The sequence below is a fragment of the Tympanuchus pallidicinctus genome, unplaced genomic scaffold (assembly GCF_026119805.1).
Source record: "Tympanuchus pallidicinctus isolate F22 unplaced genomic scaffold, pur_lepc_1.0 scaffold200, whole genome shotgun sequence".
Classification (NCBI taxonomy): Eukaryota; Metazoa; Chordata; class Aves; order Galliformes; family Phasianidae; genus Tympanuchus; species Tympanuchus pallidicinctus.
The window spans coordinates 1808-16913 of NW_026294723.1; the positions used below are offsets into that span (position 1 = coordinate 1808).

At 58.1% G+C, this 15106-nt stretch overlaps 1 long non-coding RNA gene across 1 annotated transcript; it reads right to left on the reverse strand.

The window, feature by feature from the left end:
* Positions 1-11712: 11712 nt before the first annotated feature.
* Positions 11713-12971, reverse strand: LOC128081267 (uncharacterized). The gene is made up of 2 exons (XR_008207064.1): positions 12829-12971; positions 11713-12123 (listed from the first exon to the last, which is right to left on the reverse strand). It is a non-coding gene; the product is annotated as an uncharacterized LOC128081267 (long non-coding RNA).
* Positions 12972-15106: the final 2135 nt, after the last annotated feature.

Genomic DNA, 15106 nt, shown 5'->3' on the forward strand with positions numbered 1-15106 from the left:
CATAAACCCCAATCTGACCCCAAAAACCCTGCTGACCCCAATGTGACCCCAATGGGACCCCATAAACCCCAATGGGACCCCAAAAACCCCACAGACCCCAATGAGACCCCAATGGAGCCCCATAAACCCCAATGGGACCCCAAAAACACCATAGACCCCAATGTGACCCCAAAGACCCCATAAACCCCAATCTGAAACCAGAAACCCCACTGACCCCACTGACCCCAATGGGACCCCATAAACCCCAATGGGACCCCAAAACCCCCATTGACCCCAATGCCCCCAATGCCCCCATTGCCCCCAATGCCCCCAATGCCCCCCAATGCCCCCAATGCCCCCAATGCCCCCATTGCCCCCATTGCCCCCAATGCCCCCAATGCCCCCATTGCCCCCATTGCCCCCATTGCCCCCATTGCCCCCAATGCCCCCAATGCCCCCATTGCCCCCATTGCCCCCATTGCCCCCATTGCCCCCAATGCCCCCATTGCCCCCAATGCCCCCATTGCCCCCATTGCCCCCATTGCCCCCATTGCCCCCAATGCCCCCAATGCCCCCATTGCCCCCAATGCCCCCAATGCCCCCATTGCCCCCAATGCCCCCAATGCCCCCAATGCCCCCATTGCCCCCATTGCCCCCATTGCCCCCAATGCCCCCAATGCCCCCAATGCCCCCATTGCCCCCTTTGCCCCCATTACCCCCAATGCTCCCATTGCCCCCATTGCCCCCATTGCCCCCATTGCCCCCATTGCCCCCATTGCCCCCAATGCCCCCATTGCCCCCATTGCCCCCATTGCCCCCATTGCCCCCATTGCCCCCAATGCCCCCAATGCCCCCATTGCCCCCATTGCCCCCAATGCCCCCAATGCCCCCAATGCCCCCATTGCCCCCATTGCCCCCAATGCCCCCAATGCCCCCATTGCCCCCATTGCCCCCATTGCCCCCATTGCCCCCAATGCCCCCAATGCCCCCATTGCCCCCATTGCCCCCATTGCCCCCATTGCCCCCAATGCCCCCATTGCCCCCAATGCCCCCATTGCCCCCATTGCCCCCATTGCCCCCATTGCCCCCAATGCCCCCAATGCCCCCATTGCCCCCAATGCCCCCAATGCCCCCATTGCCCCCAATGCCCCCAATGCCCCCAATGCCCCCATTGCCCCCATTGCCCCCATTGCCCCCAATGCCCCCAATGCCCCCAATGCCCCCATTGCCCCCTTTGCCCCCATTACCCCCAATGCTCCCATTGCCCCCATTGCCCCCATTGCCCCCAATGCCCCCAATGCCCCCATAGACCCCAAAGCCCCCATTGACCCCATTGCCCCCATTGATTCCAATGCCCTCATTGACCCCAAAGCTCCCAAAGCCCCCATCGACCCCATTGACCCCAAATCCCCCATTGACCCCAAAGCCCCCATTTCCCCCATAGACCCCAAAGCCCCCATTGACCCCAAATCCCCCAATGCCCCCATCGACCCCAAAACCCCCATAGACTCCACCAACGCCATTGGCCCCAAAGCCTCCATCGACCCCATAGACCCCAAATCCCCCATTGACCCCAAAGCCCCCATAGACCCCAATGTCCCCATTGACCCCAAATCCCCCATTGACCCCAATGCCCCCATTGCCCCCAATGCCCCCAATGCCCCCATTGGCCCCATTGACCCCATAACCCCCAATTCCCCCATAAATCCCCAGGCCCCAAATCCCCCATTGACCCCAAAGCCCCATTGACCCCATCAACCCCATTGCCCCCATTGACCCCAAAGCCCCCTATGCCCCCACTGACCCCAAAGCCCCATTGACCCCATCGACCCCAAAGCCCTCATTGACCCCATTGACCCCAAATCCCCCATTGACCCCAACTCCCCCATAGACCCCATTGGCCCCATTGACCCCAAATCCCCCATAGACCCCATTGCCCCCATTGCCCCCAATGCCCCCATAGCCCCCATTGCCCCCATTGCCCCCATTGCCCCCAATGCCCCCAATGCCCCCAATGCCCCCATTGCCCCCAATGCCCCCAATGCCCCCATAGCCCCCATTGCCCCCATTGCCCCCATTGCCCCCAATGCCCCCATTGCCCCCAATGCCCCCATTGCCCCCATTGCACCCAATGCCCCCATTTCCCCCATAGACCCCAAAGCCCCCATTGACCCTATTGCCCCCATTGATTCCAATGCCCTCATTGACCCCAAAGCTCCCAAAGCCCCCACCGACGCCATTGATCCCAAAGCCCCCATTGACCCCAATGGCCCCATTGATCCCAATGGCCCCCATTTCCCCCATAGACCCCAAAGCCCCCATTGACCCCAAATCCCCCATTGCCCCCATTGACCCCAAAACCCCCATTGACCCCAAAACCCCCATTGCCCCCAATGCCCCCATCGACCCCAAAACCCCCATAGACTCCACCAACGCCATTGGCCCCAAAGCTTCCATCGACCCCATCGACCCCAAAGCCCCCATAGACCCCAATGTCCCCATAGATCCCAAATCCCCCATTGACCCCAATGCCCCCATTGCCCCCAATGCCCCCATTGCCCCCAATGCCCCCAATGCCCCCATTGGCCCCATTGACCCCGTAACCCCCAATTCCCCCATAACCCCCCAGGCCCCAAATCCCCCATTGACCCCAAAGCCCCATTGACCCCATCGACCCCAAAGCCCCCATTGACCCCAAAGCCCCATTGACCCCATTGCCCCCATTGACCCCAAAGCCCCCATTGACCCCATCGACCCCAAAGCCCCCATCAACCCCACTGACCCCAATGCCCCCATTGACCCCAAATTCCCCATTGCCCCCATTGCCCCCATTGCCCCCAATGCCCCCATTTCCCCCATTGCCCCCAATGCCCCCATTGCCCCCATTGCCCCCATTGCCCCCATTGCCCCCAATGCCCCCAAATTCCCCATTGTCCCCAATGCCCCCAATGCCCCCAATGCCCCCATTGGCCCCAATGCCCCCATTGCCCCCAATGCCCCCAATGCCCCCATTGCCCCCATTGCCCCCAATGCCCCCATTGCCCCCAATGCCCCCATTGCCCCCAATGCCCCCATTGCCCCCATTGCCCCCATTGCCCCCATTGCCCCCAATGCCCCCATTGCCCCCATTGCCCCCAATGCCCCCATTGCCCCCATTGCCCCCATTGCCCCCATTGCCCCCAATGCCCCCAATGCCCCCATTGCCCCCATTGCCCCCAATGCCCCCATTGCCCCCAATGCCCCCATTGCCCCCATTGCCCCCATTGCCCCCATTGCCGCCAATGCCCCCATTGCCCCCAATGCCCCCATTGCCCCCATTGCCCCCATTGCCCCCAATGCCCCCATTGCCCCCATTGCCCCCATTGCCCCCATTGCCCCCATTGCCCCCAATGCCCCCATTGCCCCCAATGCCCCCATTGCCCCCATTGCCCCCATTGCCCCCATTGCCCCCAATGCCCCCATTGCCCCCATTGCCCCCATTGCCCCCATTGCCCCCAATGCCCCCATTGCCCCCAATGCCCCCAATGCCCCCAATGCCCCCAATGCCCCCAATGCCCCCATTGCCCCCATTGCCCCCAATGCCCCCATTGCCCCCAATGCCCCCAATGCCCCCATTGCCCCCAATGCCCCCATTGCCCCCATTGCCCCCATTGCCCCCATTGCCCCCAATGCCCCCAATGCCCCCAATGCCCCCAATGCCCCCATTGCCCCCATTGCCCCCATTGCCCCCATTGCCCCCATTGCCCCCAATGCCCCCAATGCCCCCAATGCCCCCAATGCCCCCATTGCCCCCAATGCCCCCATTGCCCCCATTGCCCCCATTGCCCCCAATGCCCCCATTGCCCCCATTGCCCCCAATGCCCCCAATGCCCCCAATGCCCCCATTGCCCCCAATGCCCCCAATGCCCCCATTGCCCCCATTGCCCCCAATGCCCCCAATGCCCCCATTGCCCCCATTGCCCCCATTGCCCCCACTACTGCCCCCCTGCTACCCCCCTGCTACCCCCCTGCTACCCCCCTGCTGCCCCACTGCTGCCCCACTGCTGTCCCCCATTGCCCCCCTGCTGCCCACTGACCCCCTGTCCCCGCAGTGCCCCCCTCCCCCCATCTCTGCGGTGACGTTTGCTGACGTTCGCCGGCTGCTGGTGGCTGCAGGGCGGCACCTGGAGGAGTGGGAGCTGCGGGGGGGACCCAGGTCAGCAGCACCGACCCCAGTGACCCCAATGACCCCAACAACCCCATTGAGACCCCATTGACCCCATTGAGCCACATTGACCCCATTGAGACCCCACTGACCCCATTGAGATCCCATTGATCCCCATTGACCCCATTGAGACCCCATTGGCCCCATTGACCCCATTGAGACCCATTGACCCCATTGAGACCCCATTGGCCCCATTGATCCCCATTGACCCCATTGAGACCCCATTGGCCCCATTGAGACCCCACTGACCCCACTGAGACCCCATTGACCCCCCTGAAACCCCACTGTGATCCCACTGACCCCATTGAGACCAAATTGACCCCATTGATCCCCATTGACCCCATTGAGCCCACTGGCCCGATTGACCCCATTGAGACCCCATTGGCCCCATTGATCCCCATTGACCCCATTGAGACCCCATTGACCCCATTGAGACCCCATTGATCCCCATTAATCCCCATTGACCCCATTGAGACCCCACTGACCCCACTGAGAACCCATTGACCCCATTGAGACCCCATTGATACCCCACTGACCCCATTGAGCCCACTGATCCCATTGACCCCATTGAGACCCCATTGGCCCCATTGAAACCCCATTGATCCCCATCGATCCCCATTAATCCCCATTAACCCCATTGAGCCCAGTGACTCCATTGACCCCATTGAGACCCCTTTGGCCCCAGTGAAACCCCATTGAGACCCGATTGAACCCACTGAGACCCCATTGAGACCCCACTGACCCCAATGAGACTCTATTGACCCCATTGCGACCCACTGACCCCACTGAGACCCCATTTACCCCATTAAGACCCCTTTGGCTCCAGTGAGACCCCATTGGGACCCCATTGACCTCATGGAGACCCCACTGACCCCATTGATCCCCACTGACCCCATTGAGACCCCATTGACCCCACTGACCCCATTGAGACCCCATTGATCCCCATTGAGACCCCATTGAGACCCCATCGATCCCCACTGATCCCATTGACCCCATTGAGACCCCACTGACCCCATTGAGACCCCATTGGCCCCATTGAGACCCCATTGACCCCATTGAGACCCCATTGAGACCCCACTGACCCCATTGAGACCCCATTGATCCCCATTGACCCCATTGAGACCCCATTGACCCCATTGAGACCCCATTGACCCCATTGACCCCATTGACCCCATTGATCCGCATTGACCCCATTGGCCCCATTGAGACCCCATTGGCCCCATTGAGACCCCACTGACCCCATTGAGACCTCATTGATCCCCATTGACCCCATTGAGACCCCACTGACCCCATTGAGACCCCATTGGCCCCATTGAGACCCCATTGACCCCATTGAGACCCCATTGAGACCCCACTGACCCCACTGAGACCCCATTGATCCCCATTGACCCCATTGAGACCCCATTGACCCCATTGAGACCCCATTGACCCCATTGACCCCATTGACCCCATTGATCCCCATTGAAACCCCATTGGCCCCATTGAGACCCCATTGGCCCCATTGAGACCCCACTGACCCCATTGAGACCCCATTGACCCCATTGACCCCATTGAGCCACATTGACCCCATTGAGACCCCGTTGACCCCATGGAGACCCCACTGACCCCATTGAGACCCCATTGACCCCATTGAGACCCCACTGACCCCATTGAGACCCCATTGACCCCATTGATCCACATTGACCCCATTGAGACCCCATTGACCCCATTGAGACCCCATTGATCCCCATTGACCCCATTGACCCCATTGATCCCCATTGATCCCCACTGGCCCCATTGAGACCCCACTGACCCCATTGAGACCCCATTGACCCCATTGATCCCCATTGACCCCATTGAGACCCCATTGGCCCCATTGAGACCCCATTGACCCCATTGACCCCATTGACCCCATTGAGACCCCATTGACCCCATTGACCCCATTGATCCCCATTGATCCCCAGTGAGACCCCACTGACCCCATTGAGACCCCATTGACCCCATTGACCCCATTGATCCCCATTGATCCCCAGTGAGACCCCATTGACCCCATTGACCCCATTGAGCCACATTGACCCCATTGAGACCCCATTGACCCCATTGATCCCCATTGACCCCATTGATCCCCATTGACCCCATTGAGACCCCACTGACCCCATTGAGACCCCATTGACCCCATTGACCCCATTGATCCCCTTTGATCCCCATTGAGACCCCATTGACCCCATTGACCCCATTGAGCCACATTGACCCCATTGAGACCCCATTGACCCGATTGATCCCCATTGACCCCATTGAGACCCCATTGAGACCCCATTGACCCCATTGAGCCACATTGACCCCATTGAGACCCCATTGACGCCATGGAGACCCCACTGACCCCATTGAGACCCCATTGATCCCCATTGAGACCCCACTGACACCATTGAGACCCCATTGACCCCATTGACCCCATTGACCCCATCGATCCCCACTGATCCCATTGACCCCATTGAGACCCCACTGACCCCATTGAGACCCCATTGGCCCCATTGAGACCCCATTGACCCCATTGAGACCCCATTGAGACCCCACTGACCCCATTGATCCCCATTGACCCCATTGAGACCCCATTGACCCCATTGAGACCCCATTGACCCCATTGACCCCATTGACCCCATTGATCCCCATTGACCCCATTGGCCCCATTGAGACCCCATTGGCCCCATTGAGACCCCACTGACCCCATTGAGACCCCATTGACCCCATTGACCCCATTGAGCCACATTGACCCCATTGAGACCCCGTTGACCCCATTGAGACCCCACTGACCCCATTGAGACCCCATTGACGCCATTGATCCACATTGACCCCATTGAGACCCCATTGATCCCCATTGAGACCCCATTGACACCATTGAGACCCCATTGACCCCATTGACCCCATTGACCCCATTGAGACCCCATTGATCCTCATTGATCCCCATTGACCCCATTGAGACCCCATTGACCCCATTGACCCCATTGACCCCATTGAGACCACATTGATCCCCATTGACCCCATTGACCCCATTGGCCCCATTGAGACCCCATTGGCCCCATTGAGACCCCACTGACCCCATTGATCCCCATTGACCCCATTGAGACCCCATTGATCCCCATGGAGACCCCACTGACCCCATTGACACCCCATTGACCCCATTGATCCCCATTGACCCCATTGAGACCCCATTGATCCCCATTGAGACCCCATTGACCCCATTGATCCCCATTGACCCCATTGAGACCCCATTGACCCCATTGACCCCATTGAGCCACATTGACCCCATTGAGACCCCATTGACCCCATGGAGACCCCACTGACCCCATTGAGACCCCATTGATCCCCATTGAGACCCCACTGACACCATTGACACCCCATTGACCCCATTGATCCACATTGACCCCATTGAGACCCCATTGACCCCATTGACTCCATTGACCCCATCGATCCCCACTGATCCCATTGACCCCATTGAGACCCCACTGACCCCATTGAGACCCCATTGGCCCCATTGAGACCCCACTGACCCCATTGAGACCCCATTGAGACCCCACTGACCCCACTGAGACCCCATTGATCCCATTGACCCCATTGAGACCCCATTGACCCCATTGAGACCCCATTGACCCCATTGACCCCATTGACCCCATTGACCCCACTGACCCCATTGAGACCCCATTGATCCCCATTGAGACCCCACTGACCCCATTGAGACCCCATTGATCCCCATTGAGACCCCACTGACCCCATTGACACCCCATTGAACCCATTGATCCACATTGACCCCATTGAGACCCCATTGGCCCCATTGAGACCCCATTGACCCCACTGAGACCCCATTGAGACCCCACTGACCCCACTGAGACCCCATTGATCCCCATTGAGACCCCATTGACCCCATTGACCCCATTGAGCCACATTGATCCCATTGAGACCCCATTGACCCCATTGAGACCCCACTGACCCCATTGAGACCCCATTGATCCCCATTGAGACCCCACTGACCCCATTGACACCCCATTGAACCCAGTGATCCACATTGACCCCATTGAGACCCCATTGGCCCCATTGAGACCCCATTGACCCCATTGAGACCCCATTGAGACCCCACTGACCCCATTGAGACCCCATTGACCCCATTGATCCCCATTGAGACCCCATTGACCCCATTGACCCCATTGAGCCACATTGACCCCATTCAGACCCCATTGGCCCCATTGAGACCCCATTGACCCCATTGAGACCCCATTGAGACCCCACTGACCCCATTGAGACCCCATTGACCCCACTGACCCCACTGAGACCCCATTGACCCCATTGACCCCATTGAGCCACATTGACCCCACTGAGACCCCATTGACCCCATTGATCCCCATTGATCCCCATTGAGACCCCATTGAGACCCCACTGACCCCATTGATCCCCATTAATCCCCATTGATCCCCACTGATCCCATTGCCCCCATTGAGACCCCACTGACCCCATTGACCCCATTGACTCCATTGACCCCATTGACCCCAATGACCCCACTGACCCCATTGACCCCATTGAGACCCCATTGACCCCATTGACCCCATTGACCCCATTGACCCCATTGACCCCACTGAGACCCCATTGACCCCATTGATCCCCATTGATCCCCATTGATCCCCATTGAGACCCCATTGAGACCCCACTGACCCCATTGACCCCAATGACCCCATTGACCCCATTGACCCCATTGACCCCACTGACCCCATTGACCCCGTTGATCCCACTGATCCCATTGACCCCACATGGCCCCATTGACCCCATTGACTCCATTGACCCCATTGGCCCCACTGACCCCATTAACCCCATTGATCCCGATTACCCCATAGATCCCAATTGACCCCATTGATCCCATTGATCCCATTCACCCCAATGACCCCAATGACCTTAATGACCCCAATGACCCCAATGACCCCAGTGACCCCACTGACCCCATTGCCCCCATTGACTCCATTGACCCCATTGACCCCACTGACCCCATAGATCCCAATTGACCTCATTGTCCCCATTGACCCCACTGACCCCATTCACCCCATTGACCCCACTGACCCCACTGACCCCATTAACCCCATTGATCTCAATCACCCCATAGATCCCAATTGACCCCATTGATCCCCATGTACCCCACTGACCCCATTGATCCCATTGATCCCATTGACCCCAATGACCCCAATGACCCCACTGACCCCACTGACCCCATTGCCCCCATTGCCTCCAATGACCCCATAGATCCCAATTGACCCCATTGACCCCACTGACCCCAACGCCCCCACTGACCCCATTGATCCCAATCACCCCATAGATCCGAATTGACCCCACTGACCCCAATAACCCCTCACATCCTCACTGACCCCAATGGCCCCACACCGAACCCCAACCACCCCACAGCGCCGACCCCAAAGAGCCTGCGTGACCTTTGACCCCTCGTGACCTTTGACCCCTCGTGACCTTTGACCCCCCACAGATTGCTCCGCCTGCGCCGCCACCCCGCACTTCCTCGCCCCATAGCGGGGTTCTGCCGGGGTCTGCGGGGGGGGCCGGTCCTCATCCTTTTAGGGGATGGGCAGCTCTGGTTATGGGGCGAGGGGGCGCCGCCGCGACCCCTGCGGTAATGGGGCTATGGGGCCTGTGGGGGGGTCGCTATGGGGGCTCTAGGGGACGCTATGGGTCTCTATGGGTCTCTATGGGTCTTTATGGGGTCTCTATGGGTCTCTATGGGGTCACTATGGGTCTCTATGGGTCTCTATGGGTCTTTATGGGGTCTGTATGGGTCTGTATGGGGTCACTGTGGGGTCTCTATGGGGTCTCTATGGGTCTCTATGGGGTCACTATGGGGTGAGAGGGCACCACCGCGACCCCTGCGGTAATGGGGCTATGGGGCCTGTGGGGGGGGTCGCTATGGGGGCTCTAGGGGGCGCTGTGGGTCTCTATGGGTCTCTATGGGGTTTCTATGGGTCTCTATGGGGTCTCTATGGGGCTCTATGTGGTCTCTATGGGTCTCCATGGGGCTCTATGGGGCTTTATGGGGTCTCTATGGGTCTCTATGGGTCACTATGGGTCTCTATGGGGTCACTATGGGGCGAGGGGGCACCACCGTGACCCCTGCGGTAATGGGGCTATGGGGCCTGTGGGGGGGGGGTCGCTATGGGGGCTCTAGGGGGCGCTGTGGGTCTCTATGGGTCTCTATGGGGTTTCTATGGGTCTCTATGTGTCTCTATGGGGTCTCTATCAGGTTTCTATGGGGCTCTATGGGGTTTCTATGGGGTCAGTATGGGGACTCTATGGGGCTCTCTGGGTCTCTATGGGGTTCTATGGGTCTCTATGGGTCTCTATGGGTCTCTATGGGGCTCTATGGGGTCTCTATGGGTCTCTGTGGGTCTCTATGGGTCTCTATGGGTCTCTATGGGTCTCTATGGGTCTCTATGGGGCGAGGGGGCACCGCCGCGACCCCTGCGGTAATGGGGCTATGGGGCCTGTGGGGGGGGTCGCTATGGGGGCTCTAGGGGGCGCTGTGGGTCTCTATGGGTCTCTATGTGTCTCTATGGGGTCTCTATCAGGTTTCTATGGGGCTCTATGGGGTTTCTATGGGGTCAGTATGGGGACTCTATGGGGCTCTCTGTGTCTCTATGGGGTTCTATGGGTCTCTATGGGGCTCTGTGGGTCCCTATGGGTCCCTATGGGTCTCCATTGGTCTCTATGGGTCTCTATGGGTCTCTATGGGGTTCCTATGGTGTTTCTATGGGGTCGCTATGGGGTCTCTATGGGTCTCTGTGGGTCGCTATGGGGTCTCTATGGGGTTCTATGGGGCTTCTATGCGGTCGCTATGGGTCTCTAGGGGTCTCTGTGGGGTTTCTGTGGGTCTCTATGGGTCTATGGGTCTTTAGGTGTTTTCTATGGGGTCTCTATGGGTCTCTGTGGGTCCCTATGGGTTCCTATGGGTCTCTATGGGTCCCTATGGGTCGCTATGTGTTTCTATGGGTCGCTATGGGTCGCTATGTGTCCCTATGGGTCTCTATGGGTCCCTATGGGTCGCTATGGGTCGCTATGGGTCCCACCATGGCATCACCTCCTCTGTCTCCCCCTCTCTCCCCCCCAGGGCCTTCGTGTCCCCGACCCCATTGGACCCCAATGACCTCAAGCTCCTCTATGGGGCCGGCGAGGACGGCTGTGGGGCCGACGCCGGCGGGGCCGATGCCTATGGGGTCGCCGCCAATGGGGTCGACGGCAGCAGGGTGGCGGTGGCCCCATATCGCCTCCCAGGCTGCCCCATAGCGGCGCAGGCGCTGCCGGGGGGGGGATTCCTCCTATGGGGCGGGATGGAGAGGCTGCACCTCTGTCACCTGGTGAGGAGACTTTGGGGTCAGTGGGGTCAGTGGGGTCAATGGGGTCAATGGGGTCAATGGGGTCAATGGGGTCATTGGGGTCAATGGGGTCATTGGGGACTTTGGGGTCAATGGGGTCAATGGGATGATTGGGGACTTTGGCGTCAATGGGGTCAATGGTGTCAATGGGGTCAATGGGGTCAGTGGGGTCAATGGGGACAATGGAGTCAATGGGGTCATTGGGGTCATTGGGGTCAATGGGGTCAATGGGGTCAATGGGGTCAATGGGGTCAATGGGATCAATGGGGTCAATGGGGTCAATGGGATCATTGGGGTCAATGGGGTCAATGGGGTCAATGGGGTCAATGGCGTCAATGGGGTCAATGGGGTCAATGGGGTCAATGGGATCATTGGGGTCAATGGGGTCAATGGGGTCAATGGGGTCAATGGAGTCAATGGGGTCAATGGGATCATTGGGGTCAATGGGGTCAATGGGGTCAATGGGGTCAATGGGGTCATTGGGTCAATGGGGTCAATGGGGTCAATGGGGTCATTGGGGTCAATGGGGTCAATGGGGTCAATTGGGATCTATGGGGTCTATGGGGTCATTTAGGATCTATGGGGTCAATGGGGTCAATGGGGACAAAGGGGATCAATGGGGTCTTTTCGAATCTATGGGGTCAGTTGGGATCTATGGGGTCAATGGTGCCAATGGGGTCTCAATGGGGTCAATGGGGTCAGTTGGGATCTATGGGGCCAGTGGGGTCAATGGGGATGATTGGGGATCAATGGGATCAGTTGGAACCTATGGGGTCAATGGGATCTATGGGGTCAATGGGGTCAATTGGAATCTATGGGGTCAATGGGGTCAGTTGGGATCTATGGGGTCAGTGGGGTCAATGGGGTCAACTGGGATCTATGGGGTCAATGGCAACAATGGGGTCAGTTGGGATCTATGGGGTCAATGGTGTCAATGAGGACAGTGGCGTCAATGGAGTCAATGGGGTCAGTTGGGATCTATGGGGTCAGTTGGGATCTGTGGGGCCAATGGGGTCACTGGGTTCAATGGGGTCAGTTGGGATCTATGGGGTCAGTGGGGCCAATGGGGACAATGGGGTCATTTAGGATCTATGGGAACAATGGGGTCATTTGGGATCTATGGGGTCAATTGGGGTAAATGAGATCAACGGGGTCAGTAGGGTCAATGGGGTCAGTGGGGACAATGGGGGCAATGGGGTCAATGGGGTCAATGGGGTCAATGGGGTCAATGGGGTCAATGGGGTCAATTGGGACAATGGGGTCATTGGGGTCAATGGGGTCATTGATGTCAATGGGGTCAATGGGGTCAATGGGGTCATTGGGGTCAATGGGGTCAATGGAATCTATGGGGTCAATGGGGTCTCAATGGGGTCAGTGGTGCCAATGGAGTCAATGGGGTCAATGGGGTCTCAATGGGGTCAATGGGGTCAGTGGGGACAATGGGGTCATTGGGGTCTTTGGGGTTAATGGGGTCAATGGGGTCAATGGGGACAATGGGGACTTTGGGGTCAATGGGGCCTCAATGGGGTCAATGGGGTCAACTGGGATCTATGGGGTCAATGGGGTCAATGAGGCCAATGGGGTCAATGGAGTCAATTGGAATCTATGGGGTCAATGGGGTCAGTGGGGACAATGGGGTCAACTGGGATCTATGGGGTCAATGGGGTCAATGGGGTCAGTGTGGACAATGGGGCCAATGGGGTCATTTATTATCTATGGGGTCAATGGGGTCATTTAGGATCTATGGGGTCAATGCAGTCAATAGGGTCTCAATGGGGTCAATGGGGACTCAATGGGGTCCATAGGGATGATTGGGGATCAATGGGGTCAATTGGAACTTATGGGGTCAATGGGATCTATGGGCTCAATGGAGTCAATGGGGTCAATGGGGTGAACTGGGATCTATGGGGTCAGAGGGGTCAATGGGGTCAGTTGGGATCTATAGGGTCAATGAGGACAATGGGGTCAATGGGGTCAATGGGGATCAATGGGGTCTATGGGGTCAACTGGGATCTATGGGGCCAATGGGGTCAATGGGGTCATTGGGGTCAATGGGGTCAATGGGGTCAGTGGGGTCAATGGGATCTATGGGGTCAATGGGTTCAATGGGATCAGTGGGGTCAATTGGGATCTATGGGGTCAGTGGTGCCAATGGAGTCAATGGGGTCAATGGGGTCAATGGGGTCAATGGGATCTATGGGGTCAATGGGGTCAATGGGATCAATGGGGTCAATGGGGTCAATGGGGTCATTGGGTCAATGGGGTCAATGGGGTCAATGGGGTCAATGGGGTCAACTGGGATCTATGGGGTCAATGGGATCAATGGGGTCAATGGGGTCATTGGGGTCAACTGGATCTATGGGGTCAAATGGGTCAATGGGGACAATGGGGTCAGTGGGGTCATTTGGGATCTATGGGGTCAATGGGGTCAATGGGGGCATTGGGGTCAATGGGGTCAGTTGGGATCAATGGGGTCAATGGGGTCAATGGGGTCAATGGGGGCATTGGGGTCAATGGGGTCAATGGGGTCAATGGGATCTATGGGGTCAATGGGGTCAATGGGGTCAACTGGGATCTATGGGGTCAAATGGGTCAATGGGGACAATGGGGTCAGTGGGGTCATTTGGGATCTATGGGGTCAATGGGGTCAATGGGGTCAATGGGGTCAATGGGGGGTGGGGTGTGATGGTGACCGACGTTGACCTCTGACCTTTGACCCCCTTCCCAGAAGCCCCATGGGGCCGCATTTATGGCCGCCGTCGCCGCCGTTCCGCTGCCCCCAAAGTCGCCCCACGGCGCCACGCTGTGGGTCAGCGGCGCCGAGTGGCACCAGGGTGAGGAATGGGGCGGCTGTGGGGTTTTTTATGGGGTCAGGGGGAGATTTGGGGTGAAAAGGGGCGACTTTGGGGTTTTTATGGGGTCAGGGGGAGATTTGGGGTGAAAAGGGGCGACTTTGGGGTTTTTTATGGGGTCAGGAGGAGATTTGGGGTGAAAAGGGGCGACTTTGGGGTTTTTATGGGGTCAGGAGGAGATTTGGGGTGAAAAGCGGCGACTTTGGGGTTTTTATGGGGTCAGGAGGAGATTTGGGGTGAAAAGGGGCGACTTTGGGGTTTTTTATGGGGTCAGGAGGAGATTTGGGGTGAAAAGGGGCGACTTTGGGGTTTTTATGGGGTCAGGAGGAGATTTGGGGTGAAAAGGGGCGACTTTGGGGTTTTTTATGGGGTCAGGAGGAGATTTGGGGTGAAAAGGGGCGACTTTGGGGTTTTTTATGGGGTCAGGAGGAGATTTGGGGTGAAAAGGGGCGACTTTGGGGTTTTTATGGGGTCAGGAGGAGATTTGGGGTGAAAAGGGGCGACTTTGGGGTTTTTTATGGGGTCAGAATTTGGGGTGAAAAGGGGCGACTTTGGGGTTTTTATGGGGTCAGGAGGAGATTTGGGGTGAAAAGGGGCGACTTTGGGGTTTTTATGGGGTCAGGAGGAGATTTGGGGTGAAAAGGGGCGACTTTGGGGTTTTTTATGGGGTCAGGAGGGGA